The sequence below is a fragment of the Coenobita brevimanus genome, chromosome 67, assembly GCF_032717465.1.
Source record: "Coenobita brevimanus isolate Jiangsu-jjx chromosome 67, ASM3271746v2, whole genome shotgun sequence".
In the NCBI taxonomy this organism is placed as follows: domain Eukaryota; kingdom Metazoa; phylum Arthropoda; class Malacostraca; order Decapoda; family Coenobitidae; genus Coenobita; species Coenobita brevimanus.
In genome coordinates, this window is record NC_137020.1 from 15,348,678 (window position 1) to 15,364,982 (window position 16,305).

The following is a 16,305-nucleotide window of genomic DNA, read 5'->3' on the forward strand; positions in this document are numbered from 1 at the left end:
AAAAACACATTCCTACTGCACATGCATGAGGTAAGTATAGTATGGAAAAAAGTACAGTATGAAACATTCTGGTAAGTATAGTATGGAAAAAAGTACAATATGAAACATTTTGGCTACTAACAGCAAGTCCCTGGCCACCTCGATGAATAACCGCCTCCTCTCGGACTCTGACAGTAAGAACGATTTCCTGAAGCACTTGCAGTACACTCTTCCTGAAGTCTTGCACTGAACTTAGTCAATAACACACAGAAGTCCGTTCTCTTCACTGTGTTCACTTTAGTCCAAATAATGTTCCATTTTAATTTCATGTTGAACATTAACTTTTCCCAATTTTTTTTTATTTTCCAAAGCCAAAACAAAGAAGGTTAGTTACGTTAAATTTGGTTTCCACTGAGTCTTTTCTCTCATTTCCAAAACCTTAACACAACACACCGTTTTTTTCACTGCACAACACTCAAAATTCCCGTGTGGTCTAGTGGAGAAGTTCTTGCTGTTTATTCACTGTCAGAGTCCGAGAGTATCATTGGCAGGCAACCAAGGGGTGCATCGCTGGGTCGTGGTGATGGCGTACCGACTACAGAAGACTCTGAGGAAAGCCGCAAACTCACGTCGAGCGGTGACTCCACTGTAGCTGATGTGCTGGGCTGTGGCTCGGAGCATGAGGGCCTGTCTTGGGGAGGCAACGGAGTGGAGCCAGGGCTTGGCACAGCGGGGGTCACGGGCCTGAAAAAACTGTCAATCATTGACTGACGGAAGGACCGACGATTCTGGCGATTGATGATGTGTTGCCGGAAAGCACGCACTTCCTCCACGAGTCCCAAGGGCCCCATCTCCCTGTCGCAGTCCGGGTGTTCCAGGTAGTCTAGGACGAACTCTAGATGTTCCCGGAGTGCGCTCAGCTTGGGGATGGCTGGAGTAGTGTCCTGCTGAGAGGAGTCCGCATGATCGTTGCCTTCGTCGTCGGAATCTTCTAGTTCGGGACTGACACCAGCAACCGAAGACGCGATCTCGATATCAGACAACGTCTGATACCCAGGATCGCCCTCGTCATCGTCCAACCACTCAAGTACATCGTCCACATCAACAACGTCGCCGTGCGTACGTAGCCGTGCATGGAAGTCATCCACGTCAAAGCCCAGAAAATCGTACTCCACATCTGTTCTGAGAAGCAGATGAGACCAACCATTTTCAAGAGTTTTCACAGGGACTTCCTTCCATGCACTAGCCCAGTTGTACAGAGCAGACTTGATGTTGTAGTGGCGAAGGTTTTCCAAAGTCCGCTTGCCTCAAGTGTCACGTCCTTCCCTGCGCTCGTCCTCGTCCTCGAGAACAACCATCACCTCATCCAGGAACTTCCGACGGTACAGGCGCTTTGTTGCCACGATCACTCCTTGGTCCATGGGTTGAATGAGAGCAATCGTATTAGGTGGCAGAAACATGCACCTAATACGGCCATTCTCAGCAACCAAGTCCTTGTCGTACGGGTGGGCAGGTGCATGGTCGAGCAGAAGGAGAGCCTTTACCTGGTCGCAAGGGATTCCCAGTGTCTTCGTCTGGTACTGGATGACCTCCTTGACGAAGTGACGGTGAAACCAGTCTTTGAAAATCACAGCTGTGAACCATGCTTTCAAAAAATGGTACCATACGACAGGAAGGACATCCATCACCCTACGAAGGCACCGAGGCTGCTTTGCACAGGCAACAACAACGGGCTTAAGCCGGTGCATGCCGTTAGCACTGGCACAACACAAAGCAGATAATCGTTCCTTAGAAAGCTTGCAGCCAGGTACACGCTTCTCCGTCTCATCGGCTAGAGTGTTCGTTGGCAGCGAGCGATAGAATAGGCCAGTTTCGTCTGCGTTATAGACTTCACCGAGAGTGAGGCCCTCCCTGTCGATCAAGCCTTTCACCTTGTGCTGAAACTTGTCAGCTCCATCCTCATTAGCGTCCAATGCTTCGCCATGTGCTTTACGGTTAGTAAGGCCATGTCGCAACTTGAACGCGAAGAGCCAACCCTCGGATGCCTTGAAGTCTAGGGCGTCATGAAGCCTTGCAAACTTCTCAGCAGCAGCCTTCAGCTCTGTTCCACGTACCATCACACCAGCTGCATGTTGCTGTCGGTACCAAATCAACGTGGATCGGTCGATTTCTGCAAACTTGGGGGTAAACATAACCTTCCTTTCCACGTTGCGTTTGCTTCTCGACGAGAAGTCAGCCGTGTACTGCATGAGCTTGTCTCGGGAACGTTTGATATCGAACAAAGTTGACCGGGCCAGGTTAAACTCGCGGAGAATGCGTGAAGAAGACCAACCCGCATCAACTTTCTCCAATATCTCCCTCTTCTTTTCCAGAGTGAACACCACTCTCTTCGTTTTCTCAGGTGGCGGGGCCATCATCACACACACTAAGAGGAGGGCCGAGAGCAGCAGGAGGCCTTGCAGCAAGTACGGCACCACCACAAAAGCGAGCATGTGGGCAGCCATTACGAAGAGCGTAGGTCCAGTCGCGGTGAGAGACAGGCGGGAAGTGGGGAGGATGCAGTGGCGCTCTATCGGACGTCGGAGGAATGACGAACCAAAACAATGCTCTCCCGCGGCGCGTGCGGCAAGTTCAAATTACGGACGGCAAAAAATCATTTATTTTTTTATTTTTTTGGGTTTTCGGACCATTTTGGGAGTGTTGGATCCCAGGACGATTATGTCCGGGTAGTGGGGATGTTCGGTTATTGGGCGTCCGGATATTAGAGTGATTACTGTATATATATATATATATATATATATATATATATATATATATATATACAGTAATCACACTAATATCCGGACACCCAATAAATGAACATCCCCACTACTCGGACATAATCGTCCTGGGATCCAACATTCCCAAAATGGTCCAAACCTCCCCCCCCCAAAAAAAAAGATTTTTTCCCGTCCGTAATTTGAACTTACTGCACGCGCCGCGGGAGAGCATTGTTTTGGCACATCATTCCTCCGACGTCCAATAGAGCACCCCTGCATCCTCCCCACTTTCCGCCTGTCTCTCGCCGCGAGTGCACGCTCGTCATAATGGCTGCCCACGTGATCGCTTTTGTGGTGGTGCCCTACCTGCTGCAGGGCCTCCTGTTCCTCTCGGGCCTCCTCTTAATGTGTGTGATGATGGGCCCGCCACCTGAGAAAAGGAAGAGAGTGGTGTTCACTCTGGAGAAGAAGAGGGAGATATTGGAGAAAGTAGATGAGGGGTGGTCTTCTTCCCGCATTCTCCGCGAGTTTAACCTGGCCCGGTCTACTTTGTTCGATATCAAGAGGTCCCGAGACAAACTCATGCAGTACACGGCTGACTTCTCGTTGAGAAGCAAATGCAACGTGGAAAGGAAGGTTATGTTTACCCCCAAGTTTGCAGAAATCGACCGATCCACGTTGTTTTGGTATCGACAACAACGTGCTGCTGGTGTCATGGTACGTGGAACGGAGCAGAAGGCTGCTGCTGAGAAGTTCGCCAGGCTTCACGACGCCCTAGACTTCAAGGCATCCGAGGGTTGGCTCTTAGCATTCAAGTTACGGCATGGCCTTACCAACCGTAAAGCACATGGCGAAGCATTGGACGCTAACAAGGATGGAGTTGATGAGTTTTGGCACAAGGTGAAGGGCTTGATCGACAGGGAGGGCCTAACTCTCGGTCAAGTCTACAACGCTGACGAAACTGGCCTATTCTATCGCTCGCTGCCAACGAACACTCTAGCCGAGGAGACGGAGAAGCGTGTACCTGGGCGCAAGCTTTCCAAGGAACGGATATCTGCTTTGTGTTGTGCCAGTGCTAACGGCATGCACCGGCTTAAGCCCGTTGTTGTTGGCCGTGCAAAGCAGCCTCGGTGCCTTTGTGGGGTGATGGATGTCCTTCCTGTCGTTTGGTACCATTCTTTGAAGGCATGGCTCACAGCTGTGATCTTCAAAGACTGGTTTCACCGTTACTTCGTCAAGGAGGTCATCCATTACCAGACGAAGACACTGGGAATCCCGCGCAACCAGGTAAAGGCCCTCCTTCTACTCGACAATGCACCTGCCCACCCGTGCGACAAGGACTTGGTTGCTGAGAATGGCCGTATTAGGTGCATGTTTCTGCCACCTAATACGACTGCTCTCATCCAACCAATGGACCAAGAAATGATCGTATCAACAAAGCGCCTACACCGTCGGAAGTTCCTGGACGTGGTGATGGTTGTTCTCGAGGACGAGCGCAGGGAGGGACGGGACACACGAGGCAAGCGGACTTTGGAAAACCTTCACCGCTACAACATCAAGTCTGTGCTGTACAACTGGGCTAGTGCATGGAAGTCCCTGTGAAGACTCTGGAAAATGGTTGGTCTCATCTGCTTCTCGGAACGGATGTGGAGTACGATTTTCTAGGCTTTGACGTGGATGACTTCCATGCACGGCTACGTACGCACGGTGACGATGTAGATGTGGACGATGTTCGTGAGTGGTTGGATGACGACGAGGGCGATCCTGGGTATCAAACGTTGCCTGATATCGAGATCGCGTCTTCGGTTGCAGGTGTCAGTACCGAACTTGAAGATTCCGACGCTGAAGGCAATGATGATGCGGACTCCTCTCAGCAGGACACTACTCCAGCCATCCCCAAGCTGAGCGCACTCCGGGAACATCTAGAGTTCGTCCTAGACTACCTGGAACACCCGGACTGCGACAGAGAGATGGGGCCCTTGGGACTCGTGGAGGAAGTGCGTGCTTTCAGGCAGCGCATCATCAATCGTCAGAATCGTTGGTCATTGCGTCAATCAACCATTGACAGTTTTTTCAGGCCCGCGACCCCTGCTGTGCCCAGCCCTGGCTCCACTCCGTTGCCTTCCCAAGACAGGCCCTCATGCTCCGAGCCACAGCCCAGCACATCGGCCACGGTGGAGTCATCGCTCGACGTGAGTTTGCGGCTGTCTTCAGAGTCCTCAGCAGTGGGTACACCATCACCACGACCCAGCGATGCACCCCTAGGTCGCCTGCCAGTGATACTCTCGGACTCTGACAGTGAATAAACAGCAAGAACTTCTCCACTAGACCACACGGGAATTTTGAGTGTTGTGCAGTGAAAAAAAACAGTGTGTTGTGTTAAGGATGTAAAGTTGTGAGAGAAAAGACTCTATAGAAAATAAATTTAATGTAAATAGACTTGTTTGTTTTGGCTTTGGAAAATTATAAGAATGGGAAAAGTTAAAGTGCAACACTTAGTAAGTTACAATGGAGCATTATTTAGACAAAAGTGCACACTGTGAAGAGAACGGACTTCTGTGTATTATTGACTAAGTTCAGTGTAAGACTTCAGGAACAGTGTACTGCAAGTGCTTCAGGAAATCGTTCTTACTGTCAGAGTCTGAGAGGAGGCGGTTATTCATCGAGGTGGCCAGGGACTTGCTGTAAGTAGCCAGAATGTTTCATACTGTACTTTTTTCCATACTGTACTTACCTCATTTCACTCTTTAATGTCCTTTATTGGTGTGAATAGGGTGTTAGTAGCTATGCATGTGCAGTAGGAATGTGTTTTTCTGAGTTAGGCTAGGTTAGGGTCCATAAGTACCAGAATGTTTATTAATGTATGAACATACTTCTAAACCCTAATTTTATGTTTCTTTTGCATTTATTTCAGTCATTTATATGCCTTATTGGTGTGATTTGGGTCTTAAATAGGTGCTATGCATGTCCAGAGGGAGTTGTATGGGTGTTTCTCTGAGTTATGGTCCATAAGTACAAGTCCATAAGCTGGGGCCCAATATCTGGACAAAACCAATAACCGGACCTACCTATGGCTCTATTACGTCGGATATTGGAGTGATTACTTATATACATATATTATATACATATAAATATATATATATATATATATATCTATACAAAATAACCAAAGAAGAAATGAAAGGAGCGACAGCGAGTACTTTTGTATATTACATCTTCAGACAGAGTGAGACAGAAATGTAAAGGGTAATATATATATATCGACGGTAATCGACGAAGGCTCAACAAACATCCCAGGAGAAAGCTGAAGGTATGTGCCATATGAATATGTAATTTTAATATTCTAGGACTAATAACTGATTTTTGGCAAATATTTTTTGAGAGTCTGTTGAAGCCCGAATAACCCCGCGGGAGACGCAAAACATTGGGAAACATGCCCGCGGTGTAAGGGTTAAAATGCTCACCGAGGGTCGAAAATCGGTTTTATTGAGTCCTGCATACTCGTGCACAGGTATAGCCGCGCTCTCACGCTCAAAACGTACGTGAGAGAAAGCCGTTTTCTATGTAAGGTATACGCAGGTATTTATGCTGGGACGGTAGAGCAATGTTCAGTATACTTTTCTGATTATTTATTACTTCAGGATCTTCCACAATTTGCTTGTCTTTCTCACTGTGAATGAATGATCTTACACTTACTTGAAGATAGGTACAACCTGACTTCATTACTTACAGTCCTGGCACTTACAAGAAGGTATTTACAAATTGACTTCACTATATAGTCTTTAAAATTACAAGAAAATATTTACAACTTACATTTACATGAAGATATTTACAATATGCCTTCACTATGTACAGCACTGGGTGAGGCACACAGGCAAAGTAAGGCAGAGCGAACATGAGGGGGGGGAGCGAGTGAGTGTATGGCCCTGACAGCCTGGGGGATGGTAGAGAAACAGTTACCTTACATGCCTGCCAGTTTTTACCTGCGAATCTTGAAAAATGCAGTCATAGTGAAGTTTTTTTATTTTAGACCATTTTAAAATGGCACTGGCACCGGCCGCGGCATTATGTCAGACTGTTTTAAAATGGCACTGGCATGCAGCGGGTTAATTTAGCAAAATTAAAGTACTGTGACATTTGTATTTGAAAGTTATAAAAAGTATGATTATTTTCTTCTCTTTGGACATGGATCAAATTAGTTGTTTTCATCTAGAGATACGCAGAAATGCCTATGTAAAATAAATGCATTACAGCAACACAGATTTTTTCCATCCATATATTCCCCCACACAATTAGCCATGTTATATTCTGTAGTGCAGGCTGGCATGTCATGTTTTACCATGCTAACCGTCTATGTACACTCTCCAAGCAAACTGCCATTGAAAAGGAGTGTGTTGGAAAATGTTTCCTATCTCATTTTAACCTCGTTAGTTTTCTCATGAAAGCTTCCACTTGACTGGCCATTGTGTGTGTCTGGGAGAGAGGAGGGGGATGGGGGGTTGTAAATGCGCCTTCAGTTTTTCTCCTTGGTAGTACGGGACAACAATATTCATGGGCATTTTTCTCAGTAAAGCTGTGGAACTTCATTAGCTTAACTGTTTATGTTTTCTAAAACAGCTGCACCAGGCTGACCCTTGGGCGAGGAATAGAATTTGAAAGTTTTCATTAACTTAAGGGAGAAGGAACAAGGGGAGAGGAGAGAGAAAGTGCTCCTGAAAGGAAGAACGGTAGAAGTGTCAAGGAAAGTGAAAAGCATAACCTGTGGAGAAGCAATAAGAAAAAAAGAGGAAGGTAGCAGAAGGAAGCAAGAAAGCGGGTAGTGAAACAGTAAGAGCAGGTCAAAATGTTTAAAATTAAGGAATCTAAGAAGACAAGAAATAGTACACAGAAGGAGGGAGAGAAAAGAGAGAAGTGGGTAAAGAGAAACTGAAGAAATACTCACAGTTCAGTGTACAAAGCTATTGGTTACCTGGAGATGTAAATGAAAATATTTGTAGCAGTTTTAAATCCCAAACTGGGATACAAAGAGAATGCATGAAGGGCACAGGGTGTTGTGTGGGATTATAAAAGGAAGAATAATGATTTAAACCCTGAAAGTATTGCTGGCAAGAAAAACAGAAACTTTAAGTGGAGTAAGAGCAACGAGTATCAGTGGCAAAAGTAGATCCAGTAATTTCTAAAGATGAAAATGACTCGTGTTTAATTTTCACTATTAACCTGTTGATTTGGGGAATAATAATGAAAACTAATCCATCCATTATCCAATTCCTTTCCACCTATCAAGAGAGTAGAAACCCCAACAACCATTAAAAAAAGTTATGACTAAAGTAAACATTGGAACACAAGACAGCAATCATAGAGCGCATAAATCTGCCTGAACCAATTTAATATATGATTTCATAAACCAACTTCTGTTCAAAGCAGCTGACGGGGGTTATTAATTCTACAGTCTTAGTCTGTCGTGTTACAAAATATCAAAGAAGGCGTACCTAAAGCGACCCCAATAAAACTTGTGAGTTATTCCTTTATTCGGATCCGGTTATACCTCAAAATATAATAAATCTTCCTTCATCCACTGCACGCGTATCCATCAGATATCAGTGCGACCCGATACCAACTGTCTGAAATATCTTGTGCGACAACAATCAAACAAACAAACAAATACGTGTGAACACACAGTCTTCTCCAACTTCTTTGGTGGAATTAATAAGAAGTTAATACTTTTAAGGGTAACAAAATATTTTTGTTGTGTTACAGAAATAGTGAGATGTCATGAGACGTGATCCACAAAACAGAGATCATCAAATTCACAGAAACAAAACATTTTAGATGCAACTAACTCTGTGTAAGATTTTAGTCATAAAGATGAGGATAAACATTCTGAATAAGTGCTCTCTCTCTCTCCTTTTCTGTCCAACTCCCTAATGTGGTAGCTAATGGGGTATTCCCAGTCTTTCGAATGCACAGATAGTCAGCTCTGGAAGAGTCGGTTTCAGTTTCTTCTTCCCCATGATCTCTTTAGCCACAGACTTATTGCTGGTGAAATGTAGTAATGGGTATTGGTCTCCAAATTTGCTCCAATCCTGATTGCTTTTTTTTTTTTTTTTTCCTCAGTACTTTTGCCCCTTACAGATTTGGAGACCTATATCCATTAATACATTCCACACCTTAGCTACGAACGTGTATTTGTAGCTGGTGGAATGCTCTTATTTCTGTGCTTTTCTCATCTCTTATCTGTGCACTTCTGCCATTCCTGCTTCTAAGCAAACATTTTACAAGAATTTTTTTATTTTCTTGTTTATGATCTTTTTGTGAAAGTATAATTATGTATAAAACAAGTGTTATATTTGGACTGTTACACGCATAGCATGATTTCAGCATTAAAGGCATGCACGTACATGTAACATGTGATGTCATTTGAATACTTCTCTCTTACATGCATAGCATGATTTCAGTACGCATGGGAGCATTCTGAGCATGCATGTATACGCGGCAAAATTTCCGACTGGACCATCTTGCAGCGGGATTTGGCTAAAGTGGCAACAGCGTGCACCCGTGTGTGTGTGTGTGTACAAACTCGACAATTTTTCGGATGGCTAAGCTTCATCTTCCGAATTATGTGACCATTGTATTATGCTATGATAAAGGCTAATATATATTATGTGACTGGGATAAAGGTCTGTGCACTATACTATTCATAGTATGAGTTATATAAAATAATTCTCATGCCTTGTAGCATGAACCACGATACAGGTTGAGTTGTGGTTCGGAAACAGAGGGCAAGTTCACCCAGAAATGGCGCGATGTAGAGGGAAGAGGGGAATAGTGGAGTGAGCGGCCAACAGTTGTATATTCGTCGTCATTACAGTATAGATGTCAATGATATCCTGTATCCTAAATTATAATAAACCTATTTATTTTTATTATATAGACCCGATACCAGGGGCGTCATTTGTGGGGGGCAACGAGGGGCGCTTGCCCCCCCCCCCCAAGCTTTCTGAGGGGGCCTCCAAATCAACGACAATTAATGAAAAAATATAAGGTTAACATCATGACATTAAAAATAATTCGTATTTAGCCTCAGTACGTTTTGAATGAAATATATCGTGTGTGTGTGTGTGTGTGTGTGTGTGTGTAATAATCACAATAATTTACTAGGTATACTAAAGGATGTCAATGTAAATACTGTATGTTCCTAGCTCCCTGTTCAGTTATTTTCAGTATCGAGCTGCCTTTTTTATTGTATTCTGGCAATCACTAAAGTTTTTCTTCATCTTAGGAAGTACGTACCTGTAGGCAGGAATCTTAAGAGTTCATTTAGATCAGTGGTTCCCAAAATGGGAGGTGGAAAGATCCAGAGGGGAGGGGAGGTACCATGGGACCGCGAGGAAAAAGGGGACGGTAGGGGGGGGGGGCGGAAGGGTGGCATCAGAACCAAGTGTTACGTCCCCAGCTGTCGTCACTCCTCAAGCACGCTGCAGTAGTTAGGTACAGCAAGAAATTTGTTCGGCCTGCAACTCCTCATTCCCGGGCCAGCTGGATAGCAACATGAGATATCTCCACCACACTTACTGTATCATCTATCACACCATCAATGATAATGAAATATCCTACTACACTATTTACATATATTTACAAATAAACACACTGATACTCAAATAAAGAATATGCTTAGATCACTTATGCTATATCCCCACAATGATCTCAACACCAAATGACACTCAATAATAACCATAATATCTCAAAATAATTAACCATTCTCCCTCACATATTACTGTATAATATTAACCACACAAATACTCCACAATGGTTCACACAATAATAATCTCCACTATCACAAGTACACCACCACGTGCACCATAAGCTATCTTGTGGCCACCCACACCACGCTCTCTCTCTCCATCACCTGTATATTCTCCAACCACAAGTAATACTCATCAATATATTCACATAATTATCTCACCACTTCCCTTGTATAACACCTCACACTGTGTGACCACGCTGCTCTCCCAAAATCACCACGTGTCTCCTCCAACACGCCCACCCGAGCAGAAACCCAGATCAGCTCCTCACACGCCGCCAGCCACCAATAGAGAGAGAAGCCACGCACTCTCCGCTCGTGCATACATAACATATCTCTCACTAACGGGATCACAATACAACAACATAACCTTACATGTTAACCCTTAACAACTTCACAAATATTAATTCATTTCTACATTCTCCAAAGATAAACTCCAACACAATATACAATCACATTATACAATAATAAACATAGTATTCATTACATTCATGATACACAAAAGAAAACGTACTGTATGAAATAAGGGATAACTCCTCGTAACACCCCCCTTCCAGTAAAGATGTGAATTCTCCCTTTAAGAGGATTCACATCTCTCAGGAACGCGTGAGAGAGCGTCTGCTATTACATTCTCTCTTCCCTTTACATGAGTCACAACCAAATTATATTCTTGCAACAGCAGACACCATCTCATTAACCTCTGGTTAGAGTTCTTCATCCTATTTACAAATACAAGAGGATTATGATCAGTGAAAATTTGCACGGGCCTCATGGTACCCTTCACATACACTTCAAAATGATTCAAACACACAATCAATGCCAAAGCCTCCTTCTCCACAGTACTGTAATTCATCTGATATGGTAACAACTTCTTAGAAAAATACCCAATAGGATGATCAACCTGCTCCACTTTCTGCATTAATACTCCTCCAATTCCCTCACCACTGGCATCCACATACAATTTAAATGGCTTATCATAATCAGGAGTGACCAATATGGGTGCATTTACTAGCATATCCTTAATTTTCTTAAAACAAGAAGAACAATAAGAACCTAGTGCCAAAATCCAGCACAAAGCCGGATCATCGGCTACAAGTTGTGTACGTTGGGTGGGCCAGAAGAAATAGGTCAATGGAAGGAGTATATCATATCACAGATGGGGCTATTGAAAAAAGGAACGGAATTAGATGTCGGAAAGAAGACCAATAGAGGTAAGGAAGGACATGATATTATGGAGGGAAAAATACAATGACTCTCGGAGAAAGTCTGCAAGAAGGGGGGGACGTTGGAGGTGAGACAAAAATGGAAATGCAATACGTCGCTGTAGTGTGTAAAGTGGACAATCAAGGAAAATATGGTGTACAGAAAGAATGGTATTGCAACGAGTACAAAGGGGAGGGCGATCACCAGACATCAAATAAGAGTGGGTAAGTCGTGTATGACCGATTCTGAGGCGAGCTAAAGCCGTCTCCCACCTCCTATTACGGTGGCAAGGGGTCAACCAATGAGAAATAAACGGTTTAACAACACGTAGTTTGTTATTAGTGATAAGAGTCCCAACAAGACTGCCACCGGTGCTGAAGGAAGGAAGACAGAGCAGGAAGAAGGTCAGAGACTGGAATGAGGAAGGAAGGAGAGACATCCCTGCTAACTGCCATGCGAGCCAACTGATCAGCACGTTCATTGCCTGCGATGCCCACATGTCCTGGGACCCAACAGAACTGGACTGTTTTACGACGGGAGGAGATACGGAACAACCATTCCAAGATACGAAGAACCAGAGGGTGAGAAGCCGAAGGTGACTGAAGAAGGGATAGAGCACTATATGAATCAGAGAATATCACAAATGAGGAAGAAGAGGCATGACAAATATACCGCAACGCAAACAAAAGGGCATATAATTCTGCTGTTAGAACACTTGCATAGGTAGGAAGGCTAAAATGATAATGAGTGTCAGGAAAGAGTATCGCAAATCCAACGCCAGCAGGAGTTTTTGAACCATCTGTGTATATAGGGACTGCAGAGGAATGTTGGGAGAGATGGTCTGAAAACCGAGAACGAAGAATGAAAGGAGGAGAATTGGACTTGGAATAAGGGGAAATGGAAGACAAATGTGGGGTCGAGGAAGTAACCATGGAGGAAAAAGACAAGTGCGGAAAGGAAAAACATTACTAACAGTAAGAGAGGAGCGCGAGAGAAGAGTACGGGTTCGAACTGCAAATCGTGGCTTGGTCCTAGGAGTGGAAAATATGCCTGGGTCAGGACTGGGAGGAAGTAGAGAAGGGGTATGAGGAAAACAGTGCAACTTAGCATAGGTACGAAGAGAAAGAAGAGCGCGACGACGGAAGAGTGATGGAACTCCTGATTCAGCATACCGACTCTCAACTGGGGAGGACTTAAAGGCACCAAGAGCCAGACGCAAACCGTAATGATGTACAGAATCAAGTTGTTGGAGGACGGTGTCTGAAGCAGAAGAATAGACTTGGCAAGCATAGTCAAGTTTGGAGAGAACGAGAACAATATGGAGGCGAAGGAGAGTAGCTCGATCAGCACCCCACGACACATGAGACAAAGTTTGCAAGAGACGGAGGCGTTGCAAGGCTGAGGTTTTCAAGGAGGTAATATGATCCTTCCAAGTAAGACGGGAATCGAAAAGAAGGCCAAGAAAGGAAACGGAGGTTTTGTACGGGAGAGGAGAGCCATAAAGAAAAAGAGGTGGTTGAGGAATATGATGAGAACGATTAAAAGTAATAGCATGAGACTTAAGAGGAGAGAACCGAAAGCCATGAGAAGTGGCCCATTCTGAGGCAGCCGAAACTGCACGTTGAATAAGAGCACCAAGGGCAGAGATGTCAGGATTTGAGGCATATATTGCAAAATCATCAACATACAAAGAAGAACGGACACCAACTGGGAGACAAGAAACAATCCCATTAATTGCTAATAAAAATAGAGTAGTGTTAAGAACACTGCCTTGGGGAACACCTTCGTATTGTGGAAATGAGTCTGAATAGGTATGTTGAACACGGACTCTAAAGAAACGAGTTGATAGAAAATTCTTTAAAAAGACACCAAGGTTACCATCAATACCACAAGAGCGAACTGTGCTTAAAATATGGTAGCGCCAGGCTGTGTCATAAGCTTTCTCAAGGTCAAAGAACACTGCGATAACAGATTGTTGAGTGGCAAAGGCTGAACGGATATAAGTCTCAAGATTTAGGAGGGGAGTTAAGGTGCCGCGAGCTTTTCGAAAACCAAATTGTGAAGAAGACAAAAGTTGCTTGGATTCTAGGAGCCACATAAGGCGATGATTTATCATACGCTCAAACAATTTGCAAAGACAGCTAGTAAGAGCAATGAGGCGATAATCTTGAGGGACATGGCCTTGCTTTCCCGGTTTAAGAAATGGGAGAATGACAGCATCACGAAATGAGGGGGGAAGAACACCCTCTGTCCAGATACGATTATAGTTATTAATAAGGCCATGGCCTGAGGGGAAAGGTGACGGAGCATATTATAGTGTATGCCATCAGGACCCTCACAAGTGTTCTTACACAGACGAAGGGCAGAGGTCAATTCATGGAGTGTGAATGGCGCGTTATATGACTGACTAGACGACAGCTTGAAGACAACAGGCGTACATTCAGTAGCAGCTTTAAGGGTATGAAATTCAGGTGAGAGATGAGAGCCGCTACTAACATTACGAAGTGACGACCTAAGCCATTAGCAACTAGATGAGCATCTGCTACTGACTCTCCATCTAAGTGTAGGACAGGGGAGGGCATAGGAAGATGCTTACCCGCTATTTTGCGTATACATTTCCAGACGGATGCAATGGGTGTATTGGTAGTAATGGTGGAAACGTATGACCAGTTATGGCGTTTAGCCTGTTTAACAATCTTTCGAAGACGGGCACGGGCCTTTTTAAACGGCAGAAATGCATTCTGTTCATCCGCAGTGTTGCGTTTGCGTAGGTAGCTCTTCCAACGTGCACGTTTAACACGGAGTGCTACAGTACAGTCTGAATCCCACCAAGGTACACACTTAGAAGTAAAAGGACGGGACTACCTAGGGATCGCGGTCAAAGCTGCACTAAGAATTAATTCATTAAAATAAGTGAGCATATCTAAAATAGTTGAGAATGAAGAAGGAGGTACAGTAGGAACAGTCAGAGAAGTAAATGACGGCCAGTCAGCTTTCGGGAAACACCATCGAGGGAGTCTGAGTACAGGACGATATGTGGTAAGAGTAAGTTTGATTGGAAAGTGGTCGCTATATAAAACGTCTGAAAGAACAGACCAATGGAAATCTAGGGAAAGAGAAGGGGAGCATAGGGAGAGATCAAGACAGGAAAAAGTGTGAGTTCTAGAGTCAAAATGTGTATAAGTTCCCGTATTCAGGATGGATAAATCGTTATTAAAAATAAAAGATTCAAGGTGGCGACCACGCAAATTTGTAACATCATCGTCCCACAAAGCGTGGCGACAGTTAAAATCTCCCATTAATAAAATTGGAGTGGGTAATTGTGATAATAAAAGGGTTAAAGCTGGGAAATCAATAGGTTGGGAGGGAGAGAAATATACAGACACTATCGTAATCCATTGTTCGAGAAAAACACGAACAAAATGACATGGAACAGTGGTGTGAAGCGACAGATATTCTAATGGGACTGTGTTATGAACTAAAATGGCGGAAACAGGAAGAGAAGCAGGAGAAAACAAGAAACAATAGTCAGGTATGGGTACTGGTGGGGAAGACAAACGGAGTTCTTGTAAACAGACTATTGAAGGATGGTGAATTGAAAGTAGATAACGTAGATCATTACGGTGGGCCATGAAACTTCGCATGTTCCATTGTAAAAGAGACATATTAAAATTGTATAACACTAAAAAGTAAAATAAAAGAACTAAAAGTAAAATCAAAGAAAAGTAAAAGGTTACCAAAAATTTACAAAGAATAAAATATAGTAAAAAACAAATTTATGTTGAAAGGGTATCACACATCACCGGGTTGGTTCAATGGTAGGAATAGGAGCAGAGTGTGGAAGACGTGAATGAGTAGGACGGTCGCTATAGCCTGGTGGCATAGGGAGGGATAAAGGAGAGGGATTAGAACATGAAAGAGGGGCAGAAGGGGAAGGAGGGATGGGAGTGGGAGGAAGATCGGAAGGAGCTGAATGGACTTCTGCTGTATGACGTATTTTTGGGGGACTCAGTGGTTCTTGTAAAGGAGTTGCTAAGTATTCCATAATATCTGAGAGAGTTTCACTCTCGGCACCTGTTATGTCATCTGTGGTGTTGACAGGGGAGCTGGAACTGGTTGTGAAGTGGTTTGAGGAGTCCGGATAGGGTTGGAACTAGCTGATCGTTGGGTTGAGACAGGGATCTTTGTTGTTGGTGTCACGGAGGGCGAAGGACGAGTAATTCGCATTTTACGAGTTGGGGGAGAGTGTGTGGGTTTTGTGGTACCCTTGGTATCCGATGTGGTGGGAGGCAGCCCACGTTTGCCAGAGGCAGGCAGACGGCGGGCATCACGCTGTGGCACAGGAAGTAACTGTTGGTGTTGGGAAGAGGATGAGCGGGGTGGAGCAGCAGAACTGGAAGGGCGATGGGGGGAAGAGAGGGGAGTGGACAACGGAAGTGACAAGGAGGAGGTAGGAGTGAAAGAGTCTAGGACAGAGAAAGAGTTGGAAACAGAAACTGAAGGGGCCTGAGAGTAGGAGGCAGAACAAGAGGGAGAAGGGGAGGTGGAAGAGGGGAGAGTAGA